This window comes from Lates calcarifer, linkage group LG9 (assembly GCF_001640805.2).
Source record: "Lates calcarifer isolate ASB-BC8 linkage group LG9, TLL_Latcal_v3, whole genome shotgun sequence".
NCBI classification, from domain to species: domain Eukaryota; kingdom Metazoa; phylum Chordata; class Actinopteri; family Centropomidae; genus Lates; species Lates calcarifer.
Genome location: NC_066841.1, coordinates 3531643 through 3559544, shown reverse-complemented (window position 1 = coordinate 3559544; position 27902 = coordinate 3531643). Strand labels below are relative to the sequence as shown.

The window sequence follows — 27902 nt, the reverse complement described above, 5'->3', positions numbered from 1 at the left end:
GGCTAATAAGTCCTAATTGCACGGTCATCAACTGGGACACCGAAGTGCTTGAAATTGTTCAAAAAGAAACAGTGTGTCAGGATGGCTGGCGTGGCCATGGATCAATCTACCCCCCACTCATTCCTTTAGACCAGCTCGTTAATCAAACCTCGCCTCCTATAGCTCCTCTCCTCCCTCTCATATCTCCTGTATTGAACGCCATATCTCTCAGTGGCTGTTATTTACGACGCCTCCTCCCGGACACAGATGCCCGACGTCTCTCAGTGATATTTACTCAAACAGAGAGAGAGAGCAAGAGAAAGAGAGAGGACAGATAATGAGAGCAGCAACAGCAGATTCATTGCTCAGCCTCCGCTTAAGTTACTGACATCTCCTTTGCTGTTCTTTGCATCTTGAAGTAAAAAGAAATCTTTCACTGTTCCACATTGTATGACTGGGAACAACAATAAGAAGAGTGACCCAACTCAGACTCTTTATATTCAGAATCCCGTTGGAGCCCTTTTATTGTGCATGTGTGTTTTTGCTTTGTTATCTGAGTGGTCATAACTCTTTGTATCAACCTCATCATTATATTAATGGGCCCTCTCTTGTTCTGAACTGTACAAAAATGGATTCTTTGCCTGCAGGTAATCGAGGCTGCCAATGTCGTCTGTTTCCGTAGCTCGCACTGAATCAATTAAAGCGCTCCTCCGCTTGTAGTCGCATTGATGTACCTCCGCATTCTGACGAGAGCTCCGCCTGAAGCCATCGGAAAAGTGTCTGAGATATCAAATGGGATAGTTTTAAGTAATTATCAATGCTTGGGCTAGGAGCTTTGCTAAAGGATATTTCCGGACAAACTGAATTACAACAGTTACAACAATTCAGGGAGGGGTAAAGAAGTGAGGGTGCTTAACTTAGAGTGAAAATGTAAATCAGGCAAAATGTGTTCTTTTATGAAGCATAATGGAGCCAGACGCATGCCTCATTTTCTAATTTTAAGATTTCAGGCAGAAGAAAAATTATACGATATCAGATTAGGTCTTAAAAATGCTTACATCATTACCTCTGTGTTTCTGGTCCTCTTCTATTTCTTTGTTTTTGGTTTGCTCTGCAGAAAAAATGTCCACCATCTACCATGAAAAAACTTTACTCTGAACTTATCTGTCACACAATTATGGCATAATTTGTCACCAAATACTTACAAGGGAATAGCCTTTGTAACATAAACTGCCATAATGATTAAACTCATTGTGTAATTGTGTAATTGAAATGGCTGTAACTCAGTGGTCATGAAATGTTTAACAATTCACCCTTGTTAAACCTGAATATTCCCAGACAGGATTAAGGTGCTCTGCAAAACACACAGCTGCCAGCACTGCCGGTACGGTTTGTAGAGGTATGTGCTTTGTAGTCTATATTGTACATGTGCATTTGTGGAATCCTAAAGGAGACAGAAGACAAAAGTAATGTTTTATAATGATATAAATTGTTCTGATGGGTTTACGGAGGATGTGGATGGCTGTGGTTCATTTGTGGCATTTACCAGCTGTAACCAGTACAACACACTGCAACTGAACAAGTAGAGGATACAGTGTGTCGCTGAAGGACATTTTCCACAAACAGAACATATGCATTCACAGCTGAAGATAATCACACATTAGAGGTCAAACAAGTGATTATTCTGCTTTTCAAACCAACTGGCCATCTTCACTGCCCACGAATGTACCAATAGTTTCTCCATCTGAAGGCTTTATTCATCTGCCCTCATTTCCTTAAGAGACACGTCTGCAGGCAAGAGACACAAATTATGGAAAACAGGAACTACAGCACCTAGGCAGGATCTAGTGCATGTCTGAATAGTGCATAAGACGGTCTTATTACGCACTGCTAAACTGTGAGTGTCTGCAAGTGTGTGAGTATTTACTGTATGTCTGTGTGTGTTTTTCTGTGTCTGCAGGTGTGTGTGTGTTTATCTTTGTTTTCAGGCAAGTTTGTTTGTGTGTGGGAAGATCACAAAACTGCGGAGGTTGTAAAGTTTTTACTGTGCTACCTGGGTAAAAACTTTTTCATGCCTGAAGAGCTGCTGCATGACTAACAAGTGTAGATAATCACATTATGCATCACTATACATGCATGTACACTGTAAATATGAAAACCTTTTCTGAATTTCTGTTTCACTAAAATTAATCTGCATTACTCTTTTCCATTACAACATATAAATCCAGAGCTGACGGTTCAAATACCTTCATGCTACTGACAAATATGATAAGTGGGCTATCGTTAGGTACCATATACACCACATATCTAATCAGTGTCAAGTCATTAAGTTAATAAGCATGCTAATTTACAAAGCAAAGCTTCTCCAGAGAGGGTTTATAAGTTCAGAGTAGAGACACAGCTTTATATGATCAAAGTAGATCAGGGAGGCTGATCAAGAGATGAGAAGTGTGGCTTAATTTTAGCTCAACATATAATAGTTGTGGCAAGAAACAGTTCAATTTTAATGAACTATTAAAGATCCATACACATTTTTCCACAAAACGTTCATGACAAATTCTCTGAATTACAAGTGATCCTTGTCCCTCATTAAAGAAATTCCAGAGTCATGGATATGCTAATTTAACTAGAAGCAACCAGACTTCACTGTAAAGTCTGTTCTCCGTGGATGTGCACAATAGATTTCATGTTTCCGCATCACATTTTGATAACTTTCATACTGGATCATGATTGGCTTCCAGATTAGATGTGACGTCACAAAACTTTCCCTTTCAGAAGATAAATGAAACCAGTGAAACATATTTCTGAGTGATGGGGGACTTCAAACATTCATGGCATAAATTCAAGAGTCAAGTCAAGTCCTCTGGCTTCATCGTGCAACAATCAAACACACTCTAGTCTTTCAAATCTAAACTCATAGAAGACAGTGTGACTGTGAGTGTTGGTGGTAACCATGGCGTTAAGAGTTGGCTAACGAGCTAGCTGGTTAACTAGCTAACACTAATGTTAACTAAGTAAAAAAATACTGACAAGAAGTTTTGTTAGGAACAGTATCAGAAATCAACTATCAACTAAACAGCACTGGTTTCCCTCAGAGGCTTAGACACTAAAGGAGCTTTGTGTTTCTATACTATAAATATTAACATTTACATTTGCATGATTTCTAACTATACAAAGGGATTACTTTTGCAATTTCAGTTGGAATACACATCTAAAATGAGAAGTATCATTTAAAAAATTTCAAATAGGTCTGATCTACAGTTGCTTTTATCCCAGAGAGCAGAGAGGAAATAAGAGGCTGCAGGCTTCTCATCAACATGCCAGTCAAACAGCAAGCTGAGTCCACAAGAGGTACCTGGGGTCTAACATCACTGGGGAGGATGGCATATACCACACACACACACACACACACACTTCAGGTACAAAGGCCCACACAAAAAGAAAAAAAGAAAAGGTCTGCTTCACAATGTTCTTTTATGCAAGCGGACACACACATGAATATACACATATACACCACTCCAACACATGCATAATTTATGCAGCCTTTGTCATAGGTCACCTTTGATGTTGCACACAGCACTGTTGCCATGTGACACTGAAAACAAATAAAGCAACAAATAATTACACAATAATGCAAGCCAGTGAACGATGAAATAACCAAAGGGTCCTGTGTATGGAGTTTTATTATGTGCATAATTTTAAGGAGGTTTGGTTAAGAGTGGGTGTGTTTTTACCAAATGAAATTAGCCCAAAAAATTGGTACTTTTAAAAAGAGCACTTGCTCCAGTGTTTGATAATGACAACATTTTCACAGAAGGCATGAAATAATGAATAATGAACCTCAAGTGTATACAATTTAAAACACTCACTATTTATTTTCCATTAATAAAACATGAATTCATTGATACTTATTTAGAAAAGAAATTTGCATGCTAACATCAGCATGCTAACAACGACAATGTTAATATGCTGATATTTATCAGGTATAACGTTCAAGATGTTTACTATCTTAGATACAGTTAGCATGCTAAGAATTGCTACTTAGCATCAGTGCAATGGGATTATCAGTTCTACAGGAATCTGTCAGTCATAAACAAAAGTATTGGAGAATATAAAATTTTGACCTGGTAATGTCACTTGAGTATAAGTGAAAGGATCACCAAAGTCAGTGGAATTCATGTCTGCACAAAATGTTCTGACAGTCCATTCAATAGTGGTTAAGAAGTGGTGGGCTGACTGACTAAAAGACCAGTAGACTGGCAGTGCCAGTGTGGTTACAAAATACAATTTGTAGGTGAACCTTAAAAAAATCTGATTGTTTTTCTGTTCAAATAGAAAACGACAGACCTATGAAAGAACATATGAAATGACTGGATTCCTATCACACTGAACAAACATGATTTCCCACAGCACATAATAGAAAGCATACCATAACACGAGGGCATCTGGACCTCTGTAGCTTCAACAGTATTTGATTTACTGTGTGTTTGATTTAGGTTCATACAGCAGAGAGGAGTGTGGAGACAGAAAAGATGGAAGGGCATGCAAATGAGTATGAGGGAGGAAGAGAGGAGACAGATTCATTTTTTACTCCCCTGAAGTCTTACATGTCTTTTGTTAGAGAAAATGACGAAGCACATGAAGGACTCACAGCAGTAAAACTGTAAGAGCTCTGCATTATCCTGCATTAACATTGCATCATTTACCAAACATGTGCTGTTAGAGGGAAAGTAACTGCAGCAGAAAAGCTTTCTTGCATCTATAAGCTGCTGCACCAAACCATCATCATCAGTCAATCATAAATAGATTACACTTTTGTTTTTCTATAGAATATTGATTTAATCTGTTAAATAAAATCATCCTTGCGTGGTGGGCATTTCCCAAGCAAATATGATATTTACTATGAAATATTGGAAACCTAGTCAGCCATGCTGTAAATTAATCAGTACTGATGACTGACAGGAGACCAAGAGCCTCTGCTAAACCCACAGATTCAGCACCAGTCGGTTTATCTTCCATATTTTTTCACTCTCATTTTTCCTCCAGTTCTTCCTTCCTGTCAGCCATAGTAAAGGCAGAGAGCGAGAGCCCTGAAGTTGTTCCAGAGGAATAATGGTGAGGCTTTCAGCTCCCCTCAAAACCCAGGATAAAGAGAGGCAGGTACAGCCAAACATTACACAAGCATTCAGGTAATAAACATGCCTGATCATCCTCTGCCAAGAATGACATCAAAGTCAACTTGATCTACTCTCTGCTGAACATTTTTGACAGGGATGTCTTTCTGAGACATGAAGAGCTGTGACAGGGCAAAGCTGCATCGTCAAAACAAAACACTGAGAACGAGAACAAGTGCCTGTTCTAAGAAATCCTTGAAAAACACTTTCTTTATGGGCTCCCTGTTCCCCATGTGCCAAGCAAGTTAAAAGCCATTTAGTGCTTTTATTCAATATGAGTTTATGAACATGCTGAGGCTTTTTATGGGGCCAGTAGTAGGCTGGGTGAGTAGTCAGAATCCTGCAGTCAGCACTAATAAATAACCACGGCTCAGGACCAAGTAGGAGTCGATGCCATCCAGGTCCGTGGAGGACACTTAAGGGTCGCAGCCAATTAAAATATACAGCTGAGTGGGACAGGTGGTCATGAATAATGCTGCACAAACCACTGCATTCCTTAGCTTCTTTAAGCAGGTTTACCACCTGTGTCCGCCCACCATCATCAAGCTGCTGCAGCAGTAATAAATAAACAATAATAAGAATAAGAATAATAAATTGAACACTGAGGAAAATGTCTGTGACATCGTAGATTACACCCTCATCTTAATAAAGTCACTCTTGCTTTTACTATACTATCTAAAAAATAACCAATAACCATTTTCATTGCATCTGCACAGTTTTATTGATGGTGTGGAATTAGCTAGATGTAACTCAGTCACTAGGCTGAACACCAGACCACCAGACCTACAGGATTTAAATAACTGAGCAAATTAGGGATGTGGGTGGTGAATCAGATGTCTGGACCCAGGCGATCGTGGCATCAAGTCCAAATTAACAAAATGCCATCCAGAACAACAGTGTTTTAAGCATTTTCTGATCTGGTGCCTGGCGTTGCAGGACAGCATCATTTGTCTGTGCCTCCTAAAACTGCTGCAAATCATTGTTTAGAAATTAAATCTGTTATATAACCTAACAGTGCTGTAGTTAAGGTTTGCTTAGGCTTAACTAGGGAAACCACTTGATTAGCAAAAGATTGTGATTTGGGTTAAAATTAATTACACCTGCAGTACAGAACTTTTGTCTCCCCCTTCTGGCAGTGTGAGTAATTACTTAAGTCCCACACTCCAGCTTTACAGTGGTCTGCGGTAAAATTACCACTTAAAGTCAGGTTCTGTTTCTGAAGGTGGGTGTTTTAAAACTCACACATGATTCATGCCAACCTGCTCCACAGATGTTTATGAATGAGTTGCATAATAACAAGAACAACAAGGTAGTGGTGCAATTAATTGGAAAATAACATTCAATCTATCATTGTGGTAAATGTCTTTGCAGAGGACAATACATAGAGTTCTTGAGATTTGATCTTTGCGTTCTTCAATCTCATTTGTCACTGTGAGGTAATTAGCTTCTCTGCCCTGCCATTAGGAGATGTTTAAGCTCTCAGTGATTTCAAATGCTCAACTCAACTGCTACATCTAAACTGTAAGTCTTCTATCTTACAGCCAATCAAGCAATGCAGAGAGAGCGATGTTCCACACCACCGACACAGGTTCTCAAATCAGAAATGCGTCATTATCATGTCTGTCTCATTTCCTGTTCCATTCCTGGGCCTGGTTTTATCAGCTGAAGTCACTCTTAGCAGAAATAAACATCTTAATAGTCAGACTATGACACGAGAAAAGAGCCTCTTTACTGTAGATGTTTTTGTTCATTTTCTCTCATTCGACAACAATATAAAAAGCTCATCCATTAGGAGGCTGTACTGCTGTTCATATACAGACATTTTGACACGTCATAAAAGCAGACTAATGACAATAACCGTGGCTTCGCTCTTTTTAAGAGTCCCAGTAAGTCATGACAGTGAACTGCATGCACAATACCAGGACCTTGTAACTTAAGCAGCTAAACAGCCATCACTCATTTTATTATTTTCTCACTGTAACTTGTCAAAATGTCTTCTGTGAAGAAAGCCCATTGTCATACTTCCTCTGAATAATGGAGCGGCAGCTTTTTCCTTTGCAACTATTTCCAGGTGTGTGACGTATTTTAGCTTAAAATAAGTTTATTCAAGCAGAACTTCTGTTACTTCTAAAACATACTTTGGAGAGACTGAACAAGTTTATGTAAAGCCCCATTCGGACTGGATTTATTTCTCTAGGGAATATTACCTGTACTGCTCAGTGATTATTTTAATCCTGTCTCAAGGATGTATGTGGGTAAATTTTTACTGGAAATAAGTATTTTAAAGTGCAGTTTTCTCCACAGGCTAATAGCTGTTTTTCTTATCATTTTATATGCTCACTGTGAGATTTGACTTTTTCTGTCTATAATGTTAACGCCAACATAGAGGTCTATTTAGGAACCAGTAATACAACAGAAGAAATTAAAGCCATCAGGAGCAAAAATGTTTTGTTGTAATGTCAGCTGCAAGTAGGTGCTGGTGTTCTCTTTTGGTTAGTACTGCAGAGTGTCAACATCTGCTGCAGATCACATCCTGTAAATTCACAATAGTTAAAATACCACCCGGAACAATGAGCTAAATTACCGAGGAGCACAGTGAATATTTGATTCCCCATCTCCCCCCGTACTGTCACAGTGTTTCGGTCCGAATGGAGCTGAGCTAAAGCTATTAGATCATTTTTTTGTGTAATGACACCATTAAAACTTAGATTCATGCAATATACTACCTCAACCCTGCAGATCAGCAGTTTGTGACAAAGACGCATCACAACCAAGACAAACCCACAAACAAATATAATCACTTCTCAGGTGTTTTTAACACTAATCATACATGATCATTACAGTTAATAACTGCATATGGCATAATCAGAAATATGGTGAAAAGTGCCCCTTGACAATCAGTATATTTCATAAAATTAGACCATTAGTATCAAGGCTAATTATTTAGAGGCTTGCCTGACTCTATTAATGGAGCAAAGCCTGTGAGCTGGTTCATGCAGATACCTTAAGTGCACTGCCTATCACACATGACAGTTTCTACTCACTGCATTATTCATCCACTCAATGGGGCAGTGTACTGTATTTAAGCCTTGAGTTCTCTGCTCACTACTTTCCTATGCAACGCACTGCTCACCAGAACACTCACTGCAGTTGGTACCGCTGTTCATCTAGCTTTTCATTAGCGCCACCTCCTCCCCAGCCTCCACCTGTAGGCTTTAAGACCAGCTTACCCAGAACTGTCAGACCCCAGTCTCTGCTGTGCTGAGCTTGGTGTATTGTGGGAAGTGACAAGGTCAGAGTCTTATATCAACTCTGTACATATTCTGCATTCACGTAACAATCCATTGACTGACTGAAATACCCTTGACACAGTATTTTTACTAGATTACAAAGATAGTGCTGTACTATGGCAATCCCCCTCAAGCCATTTTTTGTGTATTATATATCTAATGCCATGTGTAATCGGGAGGGAGCAGGATACAAATAATTTCCAGTGTTCTCAGCACCACTGGCACAAATATTTTATGTGTGTGAAAAATAAATCTGTCAAATTCCCTCTCTGACCCTGTTTGACATGTATCTCTGCGCACTCCACTGCGCACTGTCCTGGGAATTCAAAGGCCTCTGAGAAGGCTGCACTGCAGTAACCTCCTCAGGGCGTCCAGATCCTGTCAAACAACCCCTCCAGCATCCTGCGGTTCTGCTCTGTCTTACAAGCGGCTATCTCCCCGCAATGCACAGCTGTTTTTCATGCTTTCAGTGCTCAGCTATGCAGAAAATTAACTCCAGCGGCTACAGCACATGCACACAGGCCAATCAAAACACAATCTCCATTTCTATCCATTTCCTCTCTAGCCATCTCTCTTCCTCTCTCCCCCTCTTTCTCTCCTGTCCTTCCGTCCTTTCTCCATCAAACATCCATGTACACCTCCGCATCAGCAGCAGTCAATCACCTGTACTGTACACTATTTCATTTGCAGACATGCATTGGCTCCTCTACACTTCATTACATATCAAGTCTCTCACACTGTGTAGCCACTCTAAACTGCTCAATATTCACCAGGTTTGCTCCGTGAAAATCGTTGATCTTTGTCATCAGTCAAGGATGTCAGCTGAAGTATGGGACTTTTTTTGTTGTTGTTTTTCGTCTTTATTTGCTGCATCATTGTGCACAGAACAACAAAACAGCATACCAGGCTACAAAGTTGGACAAAAGTGATGACAGGTAGATTTTAGGACTTAAGTATGGGTCAGCTGCTCTTGTGGATACCCATTATCAAAAAACCAGGTGCTTAAGCACCTGACCATGTACTGTAATTGCAATGCTCCCAATTCAAATCCTGCTGGGGGTATTTGCTGCATGTCATAGTAGACTATTTTAGCAGTCTGGTCTGCTATGGACCCGTGTGCAACACACTGCAGTGTGATGAGGAGGAGGCCAGGTACAGCATATTCATTAAATGAACAATATTAAAAAAAAATAATTAAAGAAAGGAACCACTAGCACATCACACTGATTCAACTTGGTAAAATTCCAATTGGGGAACAGCCTCTGTATCCACTCCACTGTTTAGCATCATCTCTCAAACATTTTGCCTCAGAAGTGCAAGTGATGCCAGGTGGGTCTTCACCAGTGCACACACACAAACACACATATACACAGGGTGTTTCATTCTGTCGTCAGCTGTCTCTGTCTTCCTCCACACACACTCATGCCAGTGGCAGTTCTAAAAAGACGTGGGAGGACAGGGGATGTAGAAACAGATGGGTGCTGGCACCAGCTGAAACCAGGAGTCTGACACTAATGGGCCCGAAGAGACACAGAGAGGGACGGCCCCATATGGGCCTGATACCACTCAACCAACCAGCAGCAAAACACAGATTTAGAAGCAACACAGTCAGGCTGCCGAAACTGTTCCACACCTCTGATCTGATTTACAGAAAAGTCTTGGCCCAAAATTTGATTTCACAAGTGTGTGAGTGTGTGTGAGTTTATAAAACTGGAGGTGGTTGTGTGAATGATTCCACCTCTAATGCAGTTCCATACATAGTTTAAGGAGCTGTGTTAAAGGGCCATACCCGTGTTTTTGCAGATTTCACCCCATTTGTTATAAATCCCATATACAATACATTACAGCTGACCATTTTCCAAAGTGTGTTTTTAGTCATTTTGTGTTATTCTTTCCTTCCAGGCTGACATTAGGTACCACTCTTTTCGGTGCAGTGGTAAAATCAACTTGTACAGACTTGAATATTGTTTTAGACTACTATTAGCCTGCATTAAATCCAATTGTTGTATATGTAAATCTATATTTAGGTATGGATTTCTTCCCTTTAAAAGTAACAGTTGTTTTTAAAGTATTTACAACTGGAGTTCACAGAATGACATCAAGTGAGGTTACATATTTGTTATTTATCATAATTAATCTGGGTATTTTGCCAACCTGCAACTGGCTCCAAAAACAAATCAGCTATTGGAACCCAACCACCATAACCCATCAAAAGTTTCTGCATTAATTACTGTAAAACTCAGCTTATGTTAAGTTTGACAACAGAAGCAGACATGAAGTACAGTACATTGGGATTGATTAACTAGGGTCAGGAAGGAGACTGTGGTGCATCGTGAATTGATTTGAGTTTTTCATTTGAGAAAGAAACCAAACAAATTATCCATTAAAATATCAGTAATATGTTTAATAAACCTAAATGTTGAGTGTGGAGTTTACTAATAATACAAGGTCATTATCAGCATAGATACTGACCCAGTTTATTAGATTGTGCAGCCATAATATTTTTTGACCGACTGACCGATGAATTAATCTATCCAAATGTTTTCCAAAGTTTTACCATCCTTTAGCAGAAGAATGTAGGCATGCAAAAGGAACTCTTGAAATCTTGTGCTGACCAAGAAAGACCATGATGTATTTGTGAATATTACTATGATGCCAGATGTGCCTTTCATTTCTCACTCTGTCAGTTTCCATTCATTCCCCGTAAAAATAAACCAAACAACGTGAAAATCTCTGAGTCTGCCAAGACCTCAAGGATCAATTATTCATACCAATTCTTGGTATTAAATATTTCTAATGTACCAAAGCTGTGTTTTCCAGCAATACAGCAACACTAACATAGCTTCCAAAGACGAATACACACAAACCACAAATACCAAATATATATATTCTACATGTATATACTCATCAAATACCATAAGTATGTAGAGCTGTATGTTAAATATGAAGAGCAACCTTGAAACTGATTCATTAGCTCGACGGATGCTATCCAATGAGGAGACTTAATTAACCAAAACATAATTAAAAGAACAATTGAAGCATATTATTGCTCAGATTGCTTCGCCAACAGCTATTTTGCTCAGAAGGTGTGAGAGAAAGATGCAGAGTGGGAAAGGAACCAAACCTTGATATGAAATTCATTTGAAATTTGATATAATAAAGATATCCTGATAACTCTCCTCATTAACACACAAAGAAAACTGCTGTTCTCCAGGGTTGGCAGTGATTAAACAGGATAATGTGAACACTGTGTACTCAGGGGTTTGATCATAAGAAGTCTGATTGCACTTCATAATTGGAACACTTTCTGATTTGTGTAATATCTATCAACACTGACCCCACACAGTAGGGATGAGAATTAGCTGAGGGTTTTTCTTCCACCCATCATTTGTATCTAGGCAACCTCACACAGCGTGAATCATGTGATCATCGATTTAGAGGGAAAAACTCATTTCCCCTTTAAATCTGTGAATCAGCTATGGGGCAGAGCACATGGGGAAAGTGATGAGAGAGTTGAGTCAAAAACAGTTCTGCTAAGTCAGGTGATTTCATCATGGCAAAGATGTCATCAGTCTAGAGGAAGATACATTAAAAGTTTGATTTTAATAGTTTCAAGTATAAGGTTGTAGTCAAAACCTTCACCATGAGAAAAGATGAATTTTTGAAAAATGTTTTTGTTTATTGACCTTTATGATTGATGTTTATGATTTCAATTTAGGCTCAGCTCACTCAAATCTACATAGATATTCTAGTAAACACATTACATATGATTACACTCTGATACCGCAGTTAAAGAGGACTTTTTCACAGAAGACATTTTGAGATGTCACGTAGGAATTACAAATGTAAATAAATAAATTAATGATGACTGAATTACATTTAACTGCTTTAGTCTCAAAGTCCTGGTATTGTTCTAGGACATAGGACTCAGTGTTTTTAGTAATACCTGTGCCAGTGGGTATAACTTGCTTGTCCAATTCAAAATATTTACAGTAATTTCAAAAAATACTGTTAAATGACATTATAAATATTGGTACAGTTGGAACATATGTTTTCATAAATCTCAAAGCTGTTAAATGATTAAGTTACTGAAGAGCAAACTAAAAACAAACTTAACTTAAACCAAGTGTGTGTAGTGTGTAAAATAATGCTGCCCTGTCTCAGAGAATATGATTTTCAGTATGATATTAAATCAGTATTTACAGTACTGTCTGTATGACTAAAGGTCAGTGACAGTACAAATTAAGCAATTACAATAAAATCTGATGATGTAACGTGGAGGCAACATCTTTAGCCATTAATCACACTAAGCTCTGCAAAATGGAAGGAATATTATGGGACTAATGCTATAAACAAAGGTGAATGTCAGACTAATGCCCTACTTAGATTATTGGTCATAATTACACTATTATATATAAGCAAATGTAACCACTCAAAAGACTTCCTGTTTAATTTGAAATAATTCTTTCAGATCTCTGGACCAGACTTTCTGTATTTCTAATCTTAGAAAATCTGCACTGCACAGATCTTGCAGAGAGAAAGCTTTCTGTTCTAGAGCAACTTGGAAAATTTGTGCACAGAAGCTTTCCAGAGAAGCCAGAAAGACACAGAGACCTTACCATCATAACAGTGTGGTCGGTGGTGACCTTTTGAAGTAAGGTTAGTGTCTATGTCCACAGATGTGACTCAACAGGACACACGTCATCCGGCGTGACTCACCACAGGGTGATCACAGCCAGTCAAATAACACACAGCTACCTCTGCAAGCCCAATTACTCTCCGAGGTAATCTGCTAAATATAAATCACAGTACACCGAAACAGACATGCTGCATGGGATAGGCACACAAAGAAACATTACCACACATACAGGACACACGTCCTCCAGCCTAAATGATAAACCAGGTCTTTTGTCTGTGCCTTCCAAAACTGTTACAACAATGATTCATGTGCACTTTCTGATCTGGCACCTCTAGGGTTTATGTTTGTTTGTTTAAGTTTACCCAACTAAGACAGCAAGGTCAGGGTTATGGAAAGATCACGATCATGGTTAAAAGACACCAAGGCTGACTGACTGAGCAGATGTCAGTACAGAGGTAAATAATCTCCAGAATAATGGAGATTAATGGAAACTGAAAGTTGAACATTGAAGTTTTGTGTTAAAGACTTCCATGTACGCTCTATCTGACTATTCTCAAAGACCTAGGAAGAGAAAGAACAGAGCTACATCATCTGAAAACAGATGTCACTAAGTTTGATAGATAAGCCCTAAACTAAGCAATAAGAGTGAAGAAGAAAGAAAAGGAGCAGCTGGATATTTTTGAGACAAACAGAAGAGAAAATGGCTAAGAGGGAAATTGCTTTAAGAGAAATGTAATGCTTCAAGTCAAGGAGGAAAAGAATTTCAAAACATGACAGTTTGTAAAAAAATGACGCTGTCTATAAATTTAATTGTCCTGACAACAGAATCGTCAATAAAACACAATAGTCAATTAAATATGAAGCATAAGGAACACAAAGTCAGTTCAAAGCTGCTTTTTATGTCCTGTGGGATTGCCGAAGGTCTCTTTCAGACATTTCAATTTAATTCATGACATCTCCTAAAATGCTTATTCCAGCTCTAGATCACTGGAGGGAGAAAAATGGGCATCATCCAGCCTGCAGAGCACTGTGATGTTGTGGAAAATCGATGTCTGAATATGTCACTTTGATTTCTAGTTATGAGAATATTAGACCAGTGTACTGCGAACATTTGAAATAATTGGTCCAAAGAGCTCCTGACAGTGTTTTTAATGAGAGACTGAGCCACGCTGCTTCACTTCACAACTAACCAGGCGATACAGAATCTCAGGTGGGAGTCCAGAACAAATCATTTTTACCCGAAACGTAGCCTGAAATTAGCCACAGATTCGCCTGCCTGCCTCAAACTACCTTAACGTTTGATTATTTCATTCTTGGTCTTCTGACTCGCCATATGTGCTTTACTCTGCAGAAGAAATGAGGTCTAAGGTTAGTGTCTACTCCAGCAAAGCACATATTCTATTTGTGAGTAATAAAAGAATGAGCTGAGCAGAAAACAAGTCAAAAGAAAGTGAGCCATTTCTAGATGTGGGTTGGGAATATGAATTAATCCCATATCATGGTATTCATTGATCATGAATGACTGAGGACCAAAATGTTATACCTGTTTGAGCTGAGGCTATAACTGGAACAACATGAAATGACTCCATGCTGGGGATACAATGGCTTGACCATTTTAATTGGGTCTGATTCAAATGGTGGATTGAAAAAGGCCAGAGAAGAATGAGCGCCTCCCAGCAGCCAGTCACCATCAGCTACACTTGCACAACTTTTTTTTTTTTTTTTTATAAAGGATGGAACTGGTCCTGTTTTAACAATGATGATTAATGTGACACCTTTTGGGAAATTCACTTTTCATTCGCCTTCTTCCACAGGGAGGTCAGAGTGCAGGAGCAGAGCCAGAACAATTTTCCTGAAGGCTTCTTTAGCTGCTTTACCTGTGCTGATTCACAGGCTTTAAATAAGCCCTGCTAATTCTGTGGTTCCCCACCCACAGTAAGGGTCTGAGCCAACAAACAAGTTGCAAAATAAATCTGATTAATGAAGTGTAGTTTACAGTTCATCTTTACATTATATATCTTCATATTTTTTTGTGTTACTGACTGAATATCTTGTAACCAAAGAATGCACACAGACCCTTTAGATAAAGATAAAATAGCCCACATTATTCGGGTTTCTGATGAGTACTTTAGTTAGAATATTCAGGGTTCACAAAACCCAGGGTGAATAAAAGTATATCCAGGTTTCTGATACCAGGGTGTGGTGTTAACCTGCATAAACACAACCAAGAAACTCTAAAAACCTGATCGTAATGGGGACCCTCCTGTGCATCTGACACTACCAATCCAAAGAAATCAAAGGCAGACAGCAGCAGATACTCTGTTTGCTTTCTCTGCATCCTGATGTCAAGACAACTCACATGAATGTTGTGGATCATTTCTCCCACCAGGAAACTGCTAGCCGGCTGTACTGTTGTCTGTCATGCTGTGTGATGAGGTGTGTTAATGTGCTGCTTTTGTTGGTAGACTCTGTGTGTGTGTGTGTGTGTGTGTGTGTGTGTGTGTGTGTGTGTGTGTGTGTGTGCTGGTATCTGTGTCTTTGCTGGTGAACAGATCTCTCTATATGAAAGGCAACTAATTAACATAACTCATTAAGTCTTTTAAGTTGATAAGAGAGCAGCGGTACAACACACACTAACACACTTCAGAGAACTACATTTGATAACCCACTGAGAATGTCAATGTTGTTTCCACCTTTCAGCAGTTTGATCTGAAGAGGAAATAAAATGTCTCATTTTACATGCAAGCTGCTTTACAAATGAGATGAGCAGCTTCTGGTATACCCACCTTCCAGCCAGCACAGCTAGCACCTCTATTAGCCTAGCCGGTCTGTCCATTATTGCATCACTAGCCTTGGAATCATTCCTCATTTGATCAGATTATAATTTTGATGATTTACGAGTTCAGGAAAACTTGCACTATTTTATCTTGAGTCAGCATTTGATTATAACCGACCACCACCCCCGGACTCTTCTTTTTATATTTTTTCTTCTAGGCTGCTGAATCTTGTATAGTATCATCAAGAGTCAGCAGAATAAACTACTTACTGTATATTTTCCTGTGTGATTTAGTGGGATTCTACTTGAGGAATCTTTTTTAAATCTTCTCGCCAACTTTATCTTTTGTTGTACTTTTTGTTGTAACTGCCATGTTTGATATAAATAAATGACACATCATCTGAAGTCAGAGGAGTCCTTGGTGTTTTGAGGTATCAGCTCTGCTGGACTCCAGAAAAACAAGTTTGCGCCGAGTCTGCGTCGTCCATCATCATGCTGCCCTGTGGCTCGGACTGATTGTGAGGTGTCTTGTGGCAGCCTGTAGCCTGTGTGTCTGACTTCACCTTTTTCTGCAGGCAGGTGGGAGGAGGTGCAAAGTAAAGCAACAGTCAAGAGGCAAGATAATGGTTTGCAATAAACCAACTCATCACTGTGTGTGATCCCACGTGAGTCCTGTCCTGGAATACAGTTGAGTCAAACAGCAAAACACATGCAGTCCTAAGGGACAGGAAACACCCTCAAACGTCCTTGAACATGGAACACACACAACCAAGCTCTAATGGTACACGCACATTAGGTGGAGGTAAGCCATGCTTTCATATAAGTGCCACTGCAACACAATGTATTCTATATATGAAGCAACAGATGTGCATTTCCCACATCTTTCTGGTGTTAAATAACAACGCTTCAGACACTGCAGAGCACCCCAGAAAAACACTCATCTAACATATCTGTACCAACTTAAATGACTGTAATTGAAATGAAAAAAGTGTGGTAGGTATTACATCACTTAGCTCATTTTAGAGTCTATCTCATTTTTATCTCTATCTGTCTATCTCATGTGTTGACACATTGATTCCTTCAGTTAAAAATGGAGGCATGTTTCCTGACCCCTGAGCTTGGCCCCTCTTCTGCCAGGCAGGAAAACATGGAGTGGGATCAAGAGGAGCACAGCAGAATTAGTCCAGCAGAAAGAAAGAAAGGACAAAAGAACAACAGAAAAAAAATCCAAACTGTTTTTCTACAACACACCTGAGACCAGATTGCACACTGGGATCAGGTAAACAAAGTTACAAAGAGAAAGAGCAAAACAAAAACATTTGAGATGCTGAATGAGAGGCAGAGGGGAAAGAGTCCTCAGAGAAGCATCTAATAGTACTATAGGTGGTGCACTTAGTGCTGAAATGACTGATTGATTAGTTGAGCAACATAATCTTACTAATCATTTAAGTCCCCTTGGTTGTGGGAACTTGTGATTCAACTATACTTTGACAATCCTTAAATCAAGTGATTAAATAAAAAAAAAAAAAAGTCATATTTTCATTTATAGTGAACACAATCATGGGTTGCAGCCCTACATTCAACATCTGCAATAAAAAAAACATGCAGGAAGATGTCCCACAGATCTGATCTGATTAACTGTGGACAATTGATCTCTGTTTCTCCCTCTCAGCTGCCCTCCCTTTCATTCTGTTTGGTAATGGTGATTATCTAAAGCTAATTAAGCTTGGACCACACTCCACTGGCTGACACTACTACACAGACCAATATAACACCTTGTTGCTTTCCTGCAGAAAAACAAAGCCTCAGACTGAGTAATTTAGGGACTGTGATTCACATGTTTTTGTGGAAACACACGTGTCTTCTTCATGTTGTGTGCCTTTGTGTGCATGTGAGTGTTTGTCTGTATTGATGACTGGTGCTGGCTTCAGTGAGGTGATGATGATTTTATGGGCCACAGGGCCACAGCCTAATCCATTTCTCACCATGCTGGTGGATCCTAATGGCCCGACTCGGGCTGGTCGGTGTGGAGGGGATGTTCTGCCCTGGCACAGATATCGATTTCATCGACAAACAGTGTCCTGAGAGCCTGGCCTACTTCTCCTGGGTGCATTTAGAGAGACACCACACAGCTCAGAGAGCAAGCCAATAAAAAAAAAAACAAAGCATGTGACTGACTCTGCTAAACAAACAGCAGAGTCATATAAATATTCATACACACATGTGCATCTGCACATGGATGTGCATCTAAGGACATGTGTACCAACAAGTTGTTTTCAAGTCCTTGTATTCACTGGATGGTAACATCTACAACATGCTTACTGTTTTGACTTCTATAACACACACACATTAGATGACAACTGTCCAGAATATATATATATATATATATATATATATATATATATATATATACACACACACATACAAGAGTGAAGTGAGGCCCTGATGAACGTCTATAGGGGAAGTGCAGCAGTACAAAGAGGAAAGAAGCTACATAATTGCAGCTATTCAGTTCATTGTGAGGGTTATAAAGACACAATGTAAGATACAGTAGACACCATGCTACTGCTAACGACACACGACTCTGTGTTCTATTTACAAGCCTACTTCCTGACAGAACTTTGTAATTGGACAATTCTACAAAAGTGCCTGATTAAACTCAATTTATCTCTATGATCAATTTAATGTGAGTGTTTTTTTTTTGTTTTTTTTATTATCATGATGGGTGTTAAAAAATCATATATTGCCCCATTCCTACTACAGACATAAACTGAGCCCTGCAGAATAATATGAATGTATCACCTACAATACTAAACTGACTAACAACCAGACTATTTACATATTAGGAACGTATGGACCAACATTAGTTTGAGCATCAGGAAACTGTAAGGTTAATATTCACTTTATATCAGCTCTGATTTTAGTCTCCACTAATTCCTGGGAATAAGACCAAGCTCTTTAGCTGCTAAAAGCTACACTGTGTCAGCCATTAACTGTGTCTGTTTGCTGTTTGGTGCTGGGCAGGCAGTGCACAGTGTGTTAATCTAAACTCTGAGTCAGGTCATAATTCTCTGTGTCATGTTCTTTCTTTGTTGTGACGCAGTCCATTGGTGATACAGAAATATTGATCATGGTCTCTTCAGTAGTGTAGATGCTTATTGTAGTAAGAACCAGCTGAAGAACATTAGCAGAGGATGTTTTATCGAAGCATAATGTTTTCCTTCAAGTTGCTTCATATGCACAGCATGAGAGATGGTTAAAAGCCCCATGAAATGGCACCTTCTCTTCTTTAATGTGATGTTTGTACTGATGAAACAGGATAACGTTGTGAGGAGTCATTATAAACTGCGAGCCAACAAGAGAATGGCTGTTTGATTTGACAGAGGGGACACACTTCTGTGTGATGGCTTTATTGTTCTAAGGCTTGTTTCTTGTGCAGGATGAGGTCAGCATTAAAGATTCTCTGTTTTCCCGGAGGTGACAGTTTTCCCAGAATTCTCTGTTTCATGAGATCTTTAATATGTGTATGAGCATATGCATGTCAGATGAAAAGGTTTAACACTCATCTTCTTAATCCCTCTCTCTCAGTTTGCTTACATAATCACAAATACCAGCCTGTTAAATAAAAACTAACTAAAACTGTTGTCAACTTCAGACTTATAATTCTTACAAGAGGAAAGAGATCATGTAGAGAGGAAATCTCACATTCTCAACCACTCATACACAAACAAACATTAAAAACTGTTCCAGACAGAGCTCTTTCCAGCCAGTTTTTCAAGAGTTAAGCTGATTAGCTGCCGGCTGTTACTAGTGTGTGTGTGTGTGTGGTGTGGGGTGGGGGGTGTGGTGTGTGTGTGTGTGTGTGTGTATGTCAGTAGATCTTATGATTAGTAAGATTAGTAATCCCTCACATAGTTACAAATAGCCCTTATTATCACTACTGAAGTCTCTACCTCAAACTATACAGTCAAAATATAATAATTACAGATTACAAATTACAGAGAGAAAAAAGAAGAAATCAAAAAAACAAATCTACAGGATGAACTGTGCCTTTTAAAAGTAAGAATTTATAAATGCAACTGAAAAAGAACACAGAGGAAATGAGATGTGAGGTAGGTGTGTGACTGACAGTAAAGGTAGAAATAGAGAAATAACGAAGCAGCCTGTTCCCTGGTTTTTGTTCCTAATCCTGTTTGATTAACGTAAAATCCTCCAACATGTCATCACAGCAGATGCAGTGAAAAAGGCAGACAGATGTGTGGGTTGTCATCTCTAAAAAAAACACTCTCTTCCTCTGCCTCTATCCAACACAGATGTACATCTTTTTGCTTCTGACACTTATACAGCCCTATTTTGTCTGTGTGCGCCTCTTAGAGATAGCTAGGCAAAAGAGGACCAGCTGCGTGCTGTTTGTGCATGAGACAGATAGAGACAGGGATAGAGGGAGAGGCAGAGGGTCGCTCCACAGGTTCTTCATACTGCACCACTTAACTTTGAGTGGCTCTTAAACCAAAAGCACTAAAAGCACACACACACACACACAGACACACCGAGACTTTGAGATCACACTAGGTAAGCCTTACTCAGCTGGACTGTATATAGAGCCCGTGGGCAACATTTTCATCATTAAATCATTCCTTCCGGTCTACTTATTTCAGTTTCAGAACTTACCTCCTTCAAACTGAAAGTCAATGAGACGTATGGGAACTTTTTTCCAGAATTGCACTTTGCTCCAGCAACAACTGTTGAGGCATTAAATGCAGATCAGTGACATCCAGTCCAAAAAGTATGCAGTCTGTACTGTACTACATTGTATGAAGCACATATAGTGGACATTAAACTAAATGTATCATATGGGCCTTTTTCACAGCAGATATTATGACTTGTCACAGAGCACAGGTGTTACTAATGACATTACCACTAACACTGTTCGAGCGTCACAGCAGCATTGTGCCTGCACAGGAGGTGTAGCATGGAGCAGCACGTTAGTAAAGCAGCAGCAGCAGCAGTTTCTGTGTCTACAAAAGATGTGCTGAGGCACAGTACTGAGTGCAGGTTACCTGTGTTCTGGCAGCAGCCAACAAACAATCACTGTAGTTAGACATGTAAAGGAAAGAATAAAGGAAGGGAGAAAATAAACCTGGAGCATAAAAATACATTTCAGGTTGTATTTACTCACACAATAAAACACAAGCAATTACACAGCTTATGTAAACCGCTGGAGTGATTAAAATCTGTTCTGTCAGACATGCATGAGACAGACAACTGAAACATGTGGCTGAAATGACTGCTTAGTGAGCCAGCCTGCACCAATACCAAGACCCTGACACTGAAGCTGTTGAATGAAGCACAGCCGTCAGCACCATTAGCATTATTTACACCTGTAGTGACGAAAATGTCCTGTAGTAAAGATCCAGAGAAGGTAAAGGCGGGGATTTTCATACAATGCATAACTAACATACTCCTGCTGTCTATCTCAACCACTTCATTTCAAAATATGTTACCTCTGAACATAATCAAGCCAGTGACTACATTTCTTTGAGAACATATTTGCTGCTGCAGTTTAGCTGTATAGAAACTGAATTTCTAAGAAATAAGGTCACCTCAGATGGCCTTCTCAGCAAAAACACACTTAACTATGAACCAGCTGTAGCTCATGATTTTACCTTGAAACTCCCCACTTTCTTGTATGACAGAAATACACCCACAACTTCCAGTCTCCATGACTCACATGACAAGCACTCAGTGAAAGCTAAACGGTGATAGTGTTACATGATAGCAGAGACACAGACTGACACCGTGAGTCAGTGCTGGGAGTGGGTGACAACAGTGCTGAGTGCCAACAAGGAGCTTTTATGATATAATGAACCTGACGACTGCATCACTTTGCATTTATTACATGCCTCAGGTACATACCAACTACTGCTCTGTATTACTGCAGACCTGTACAGTGTTTATTATTTAACCAGTAATGTCCAAACCTCACTTATAGGTTGGATCTTTGATCTAAAACAGCCTTTAGTTATTATATTTTTATTCCATATTCTGGACATTTTTGCTTTAAACTCAGCTCTTCCTGCCTGACAGTGTGAGAGATGCAGGAGTGACTATCTAAATTGGCTCTCAAGGGTCAACTTCCTGTCGCCCAGCAATCTCCACCACCTGTCAGTAAGCACTGATTTGGTGACAAGCAGGTCTAAAGACATCTAGACATATAGGTTAAAAGTGAACTAGCTCTAAAAGTGAGTTTTTAAACGTCTAGTGTATGTATAACTGTGGCTTATTCACTTTTTTTTTGATAGACACAAGTGTAAAAGTTGTCGCCTTAATTGCCTGAGGTCCAGATCTCATTTCCAAGGAAACTTTACAGTAAGATTTCACATACAGTATAACCACACAACCAGCACACATGAAACAATGACCACAATAAGTCCTCATAAGCAAGTCTTGCCACTCTGCAGCCATCTAAGAAAATCCCTGGAGCAGTTTGTTTGGGCAAAAAAAGATCAGACTGCTATCTAAGCGAACGGGAAAAGAGCCATAACTTTGCTTTCAGTGATCACCTGAACGTACTACTACATAGAATCACTCATCAAATCTGATAAAAAACTGCAAGACAAGATATACTTCTTCTAAGCACATGCACATGTTGATGCATGTTGCATCACCGCAGCAGCATGATTGGCTTGATATGTTTTCTGGTTCGGCAGACAAGGAAGAGTGGAACATCTGCATCTGAACATACAACCGTCACCTCTGGTATTTTGAACTATTCTATTCAGGATTCTCAAAGTGGTTTGTCTCCTCCCGTATAATGTCTCTAGTTTCCCTACCTCTCTCATCCCTTCCATCTCTTTTCATCTTTTACCCTCCCTGTCAATTCATCCCTTTTTGAAGCCCTTATCTGTCAAGCAGTTGTTGCCATATAACATAAGGTTTGTGTGTATGTGTGTGTGTCTGTATTTGCATGAGTGAGAGAAAGGGAAAGGGAGAGAGAAGGAGATTGTAATCAGGGTCAGATAACAGGAATGAGTCAAGAAAAGCCACCCAGAGCAGTCACAGAGAAACTGACTAAATGTTTCCTAATCCATCCCGTTGGATACCCAAACAGCCGCCTGGTCATCCTGCCTCGCAGCTGTCTCTGCTCTCCTTCAGGTCCACTGTGACGGAGGCATCCAGTCAGAAAGGAAACCACACCCACAGCGACACAGCAAAAGGTTAGCAGCATCCCTCTAAGCCACACAACACAGGACTCCAGAGCCTGTGAAACAGCAGTACATATAGCATGTGGCTACAGCATCCCCAGTTCAAATCTACCAAGGGACCACAGCTGATGTCATTTCCTGCCCATGTCTCTACTGTCACTTTCAAATCTAGTGACAGCAGAGATTAAAAAAAAGAAAATGAAAATGTCAAAAAAAAAAAAACCAGCAAAATGAGCTGTAGTGACAGGTACAAAGAACGCTAACACAGCTGGTAGACTTTTATTTGCCTCCTGCAACCTTTTTCCCCCTAAGTGACAAGACAGACAAGGGTGATGCATTTGCTCTGTTTACGTTCTGTGGCCTCTAATTATGGTAGATAGGTTAAAACACTCAGTGTGGGCTCACATTAGCACATGACTTGTGCTTCACTTGTATATACAGTCACTGCAATCTGAAGCATCTTTGCAGCTTCAGGTCTATTTCTTTCAAATAACAGATCCAGAGTATGTTTATGACATTATACACCTACACTGGGACAGTGCACAGTAGTATATTAGTGAATAAAGATGGAGAATCAATAATAAAATGGCACAAACTGGTGTTTGGCTGACACAAATATGACTGAACCAGGTGTATTTCAGTATATCTTCAAGGAGAAATCTGTGTGGATTCCCACATCTGTGTGTATGACCAAAGTTTACACAGGGTCAGGGCAGAAAGGGTATAATAGGTGGTGAATAGTGTAATTGCCCCACTGGGGGACGATGATCAGAGGACCACTGAGCTATTATCAGAGCCTTTGTGAGAGCAATTGCTCCCATGAAACCTCCTCTCCTGCCCATACAGAGAATGAGAGCTGACAGAAGGCCCCGGCCTCTCACAGTGTGATGGGCTCTCCACACAAGTAGGCACTAATGGCAGATGGCGGAGGTCAAAGCAGAATATCAAGCATTGATGTATTAAAACCACAGGCAAAGGCGAAATCCAGCTGCTTTCATAATGCTCCAACTGAACGCACAAAACACAAATGAGAAAATATCCCACAGAGACACAAGCAGAATGACCAGAAATGGAGATTTTGGGGGCTGTCTGCAGAAGTGTAGTGTTTCACAGCACTGCGTATTATAAGTCTGGTGTCTTTTCATGTGTATGTGCGCTCGCCTGAGCAAGGTGTAATAACTCTGGGGGAGCTGATAGCCTTGGGCTTGGAGAATGAAGGTAATAAAGCATAAGACTACTCACCCAGTTCTGACAGAGGCACCACAAAGACTGTTACATCTCCACAACGCTTGACTTGTCCTGAACCTGAACCTTACAGTACAAAAAATCTGCACAAACATACAGCTCCAGGGCTGCAGGTACACTCCAACATGCTGACTAGGCTTGATCTCTCTCTCACTCACACACACACTTTTGGTTAATTGGGGGGAGAGCTGAGGTCAAGGCCTGCATTACAACCTGGGCTCCACGCCATGTTAGCATCATGCACATTCAAACTTTGTTATTCTGTATGAAAGTACTAAAGGCAGAGACAATTTCTGCCACCCCCAAAATAGAAGCAATATGAGCCAAGGATTGTTTAAAAAAAAGGACCTTGTGTGAGGAACACAGTGTGATATCTATGGGTTTGCTCAACCGGGGGGGAACAATGAGAGCTTTCCTTTTTGCTAAGAGATAAATTAGAGCTGCATCATGTTAAAGGTTCACTTCCAGAATACATGGACTTTTCTAATTTTCACCTGGGTTTTCTGTCCCTGCACGCCCAAATGTTGTTTCCTGCTGATAATAATAATTAAATAGATAGAAGGCCACATACTGTGAACAAGCTTAAGAGGATCAAACTTGCATCTTTTTGCAGTTTAGTCAGTTTAGTTTAGTTCTGATTATTTTATCCACAGTGTGTACAAGTTTCTTTATATCCTCTAAATTTAATTTGGACTGACATGACATGGTAAATTAATTGATAGACAAAGAAAATGACAATAATTTTGAGGACTGATCAGTTTTGTCATTACTCAGAAAAGACACCTAACATTCTCAGGTTCCAGCCTCTCTAATTTTCCATCAAATATTTGGGATTTTAGCTCTGGGAGCTTGTGATGGGCTTTTTAAACTATTTTCTAACACTGAATCGACTGAACAAATCAACAGAATAACTGATAATCATAGCAAATAATTGGTGGTTGCTAGGTTAAAAGAAAAACCAAAGTATACACCTTACACAAAATACCCAACAGCTTCATGAAAGTTTTGAGTGATGTATTGGCCTATATATGTTGCATGCTCAGTAACACACAGCCTTCTATCATCGCTCTCTCTTTCACTTAATTTTCTCTTCTTCAGAGATCAAATGGATCACATCAGCAGAGGACACACAGAGGACTGAACAGGACACTGGTGATAATTGTGTATTGGATTCTGACAAAACACACCAGCTGTGGACGAATGAAAGGGTCCAGCTCAATCTACTATCTCTCCCTCTCCCCTCCTTCTCATCTCCCTCATTTCACTTTTTCTACTTGTCTGCTCAAATCCATCGTTACAATCCGTTAATACAAATGCATCTCAAGCAGAAACAATCCAGAGATGAAATAATCATCTCCTCTCCACATGGAGTCAATTATCCATCTGCGGTTGGTTTTAAGTCTTTAAACATGCCACCTTGTCAGGCACTATAATCTGTGCAGAACCAGCATTTATCATGACCACGGCAGCTTAGTTTGACCCTGGGAATATCAGAGGAGAATTAATGCTCCATGTATTCCTGCTGCCACCATGAACCAATCAAAACAGAGCTTTGATGTCTGATAGTCATAGAGGACATGTTAGAGATATTACATGGGCCCTCACCCTAGATAGTGTTACAGCATGTGGGCGAATTATGTGATGTCACCCGAATTGTCCTTCAGTCTTCCATTTTCCAAAGACCCTGCAGTCATCCTCTACTCTCAGGGTAATTGTCTCTGTGGAGGCAGAGATCAGTCTCAACTACAATGATTTAAAAGGGAGAAAAAAAGATGGATTTTGGATGAATAACTACCTGAAATGGAAGTTCAGCAATATTACGTAAGACTTTAATTTACACAAAATCTAATTACATAAGGGTAGGTCACAGCAATATGTCAACACTGTGTCTACGCTAATGGAAATAAAACAAGAAGAAGAGGAGGGTATTCATTCAGAAATTCTGTTTCTTTTACCCTTTATTTACACTGCAATGTCTTTTTTTAAGCAGTATTCCACTTGTTTTTTTTAAACCTCAGGCAAGCATAGAAAACATTTTGCTGCATTTTGAAGTTATTAAGAATTTCTTGCATTTTCAATTTTATACACATAAAAGGAGGTGAGCAGAAAGATGGTTACTCCCCTCTTATAAATCATTTCAAGGCTTTTTTCATTCATTTTTCTCATTACCTAATACAGCGTATGATACAGTCTGGGTGGAGTGGTTCAAAGGTTGTCCAAAGAAAGAGAGAGATTTAACAGCACTGGAAATGAGACCAAAGGAGTGAATTATACACCCTGTCAGGTAGGGATGTAGTGACTCGGAAACCGAAACTGAAACTGCAATACAAACAATCACGATACAGAAAGACAGAGGCGTGACTGGACCGGACTCTTCTCTGTTGGTCGAGAAAGCCAGTCAAAATAATAAGATTCAAAATTAGGCAGGACCACCCTTCCCTTTTGCCTTGCTCTCCATAAGAAGGTTTTGCAGACTCTTGGGGGCTTATTGTTCCAAGTAAACTTCGTGATGAGTCTGTCTAATTCAATAATGAATGTTTTCCTGACCAGAATTGGAATGCACTGAAAAAGGCACAAGAACATAAGATATTCATCTAGACTGAGCTGACCCAACCCACCAAGGACACATTTTCCTCAAGTGCAGTTCTCAACAGACCTTTGTACTGAGTCTCTATTCAGACTTTAATACATCATCATTACTATTAAAACTACTTTTACCATTCAGATTCCTGGTTAGAAAGCTGGCCCACCACCCAAAAGTGAATATGTTTTAATGGGCAGAGCAGATTTGTACTATTGTATGCAGGGTAAAGCGTCTTTTATTATATAAGTAGTAGTAGTTATAGTATTAATGGCAGTATTTTTATGTGCAGTATTTATGGTTTTGAGGCTGCATAAATACCTATCACAGACAGACAAAATGAGTTACCGTTCGCATAAAAGACACCTGTTTAACACAGAGACACTGAAGGTTGTTCACATTACAAACAGAGCATTTGCACAGTTATACACTCATTTTGTTCTGGCTGCCTCTGGAACAGTTAGATCTACTTCAGTTCCAGCTGCACTGATATGAACAATGCAGCCACAGGGAGAGCAAAAACATCTTCGCCAGACATCAACCCTCACACTAATGGATCTCCACTGTTTGTATTCTGTAGGTCCACGTGCAGGTTTATATGTTTGGATCACTGGCAGTGAGTGACAGAGAAAAGTGGGTGGGGAGAGAGAGAGTGAGCAGTGCAGAAGCCAGAGAGGGAGAGCGACAGCAATTTGTTAAAATGGCTGCAGAGAATAGGTGGAAATGGTGAAAGAAAGTACAGTCTGCCTACAAAAGGCTTTGCCCCCTCTCTTCCTTTTTTCTTTGATCATTTCCCACAACTCCAGTTTTAATGGATTTCTATCCTCTAAGGGAAGTCAAAGGCTTTAAGGTCTGACAGTGTAATTTTTAAAAAAAGACACATGTCAGGATTTGAGCCAATGTCAAATGTCTGACTACTGGAGTAATAGAATTGCGCAGTGGAAGGAAACACTGGTAACAGAGGCATTTTCCCCTGTAAAATCCTGTTTTTTTAGTTTTCTTTTAAAGACATC

The 27902-nt window shown here is 39.7% G+C and overlaps 1 protein-coding gene across 2 annotated transcripts in view; it reads right to left on the bottom strand.

Moving 5' to 3' along the window:
• The window catches only part of whrna (whirlin a), a 112710-nt gene that overhangs the window by 71146 nt on the left and 13662 nt on the right, over window positions 1–27902 (bottom strand). The gene's annotated exons all lie outside the window — the stretch shown is intronic.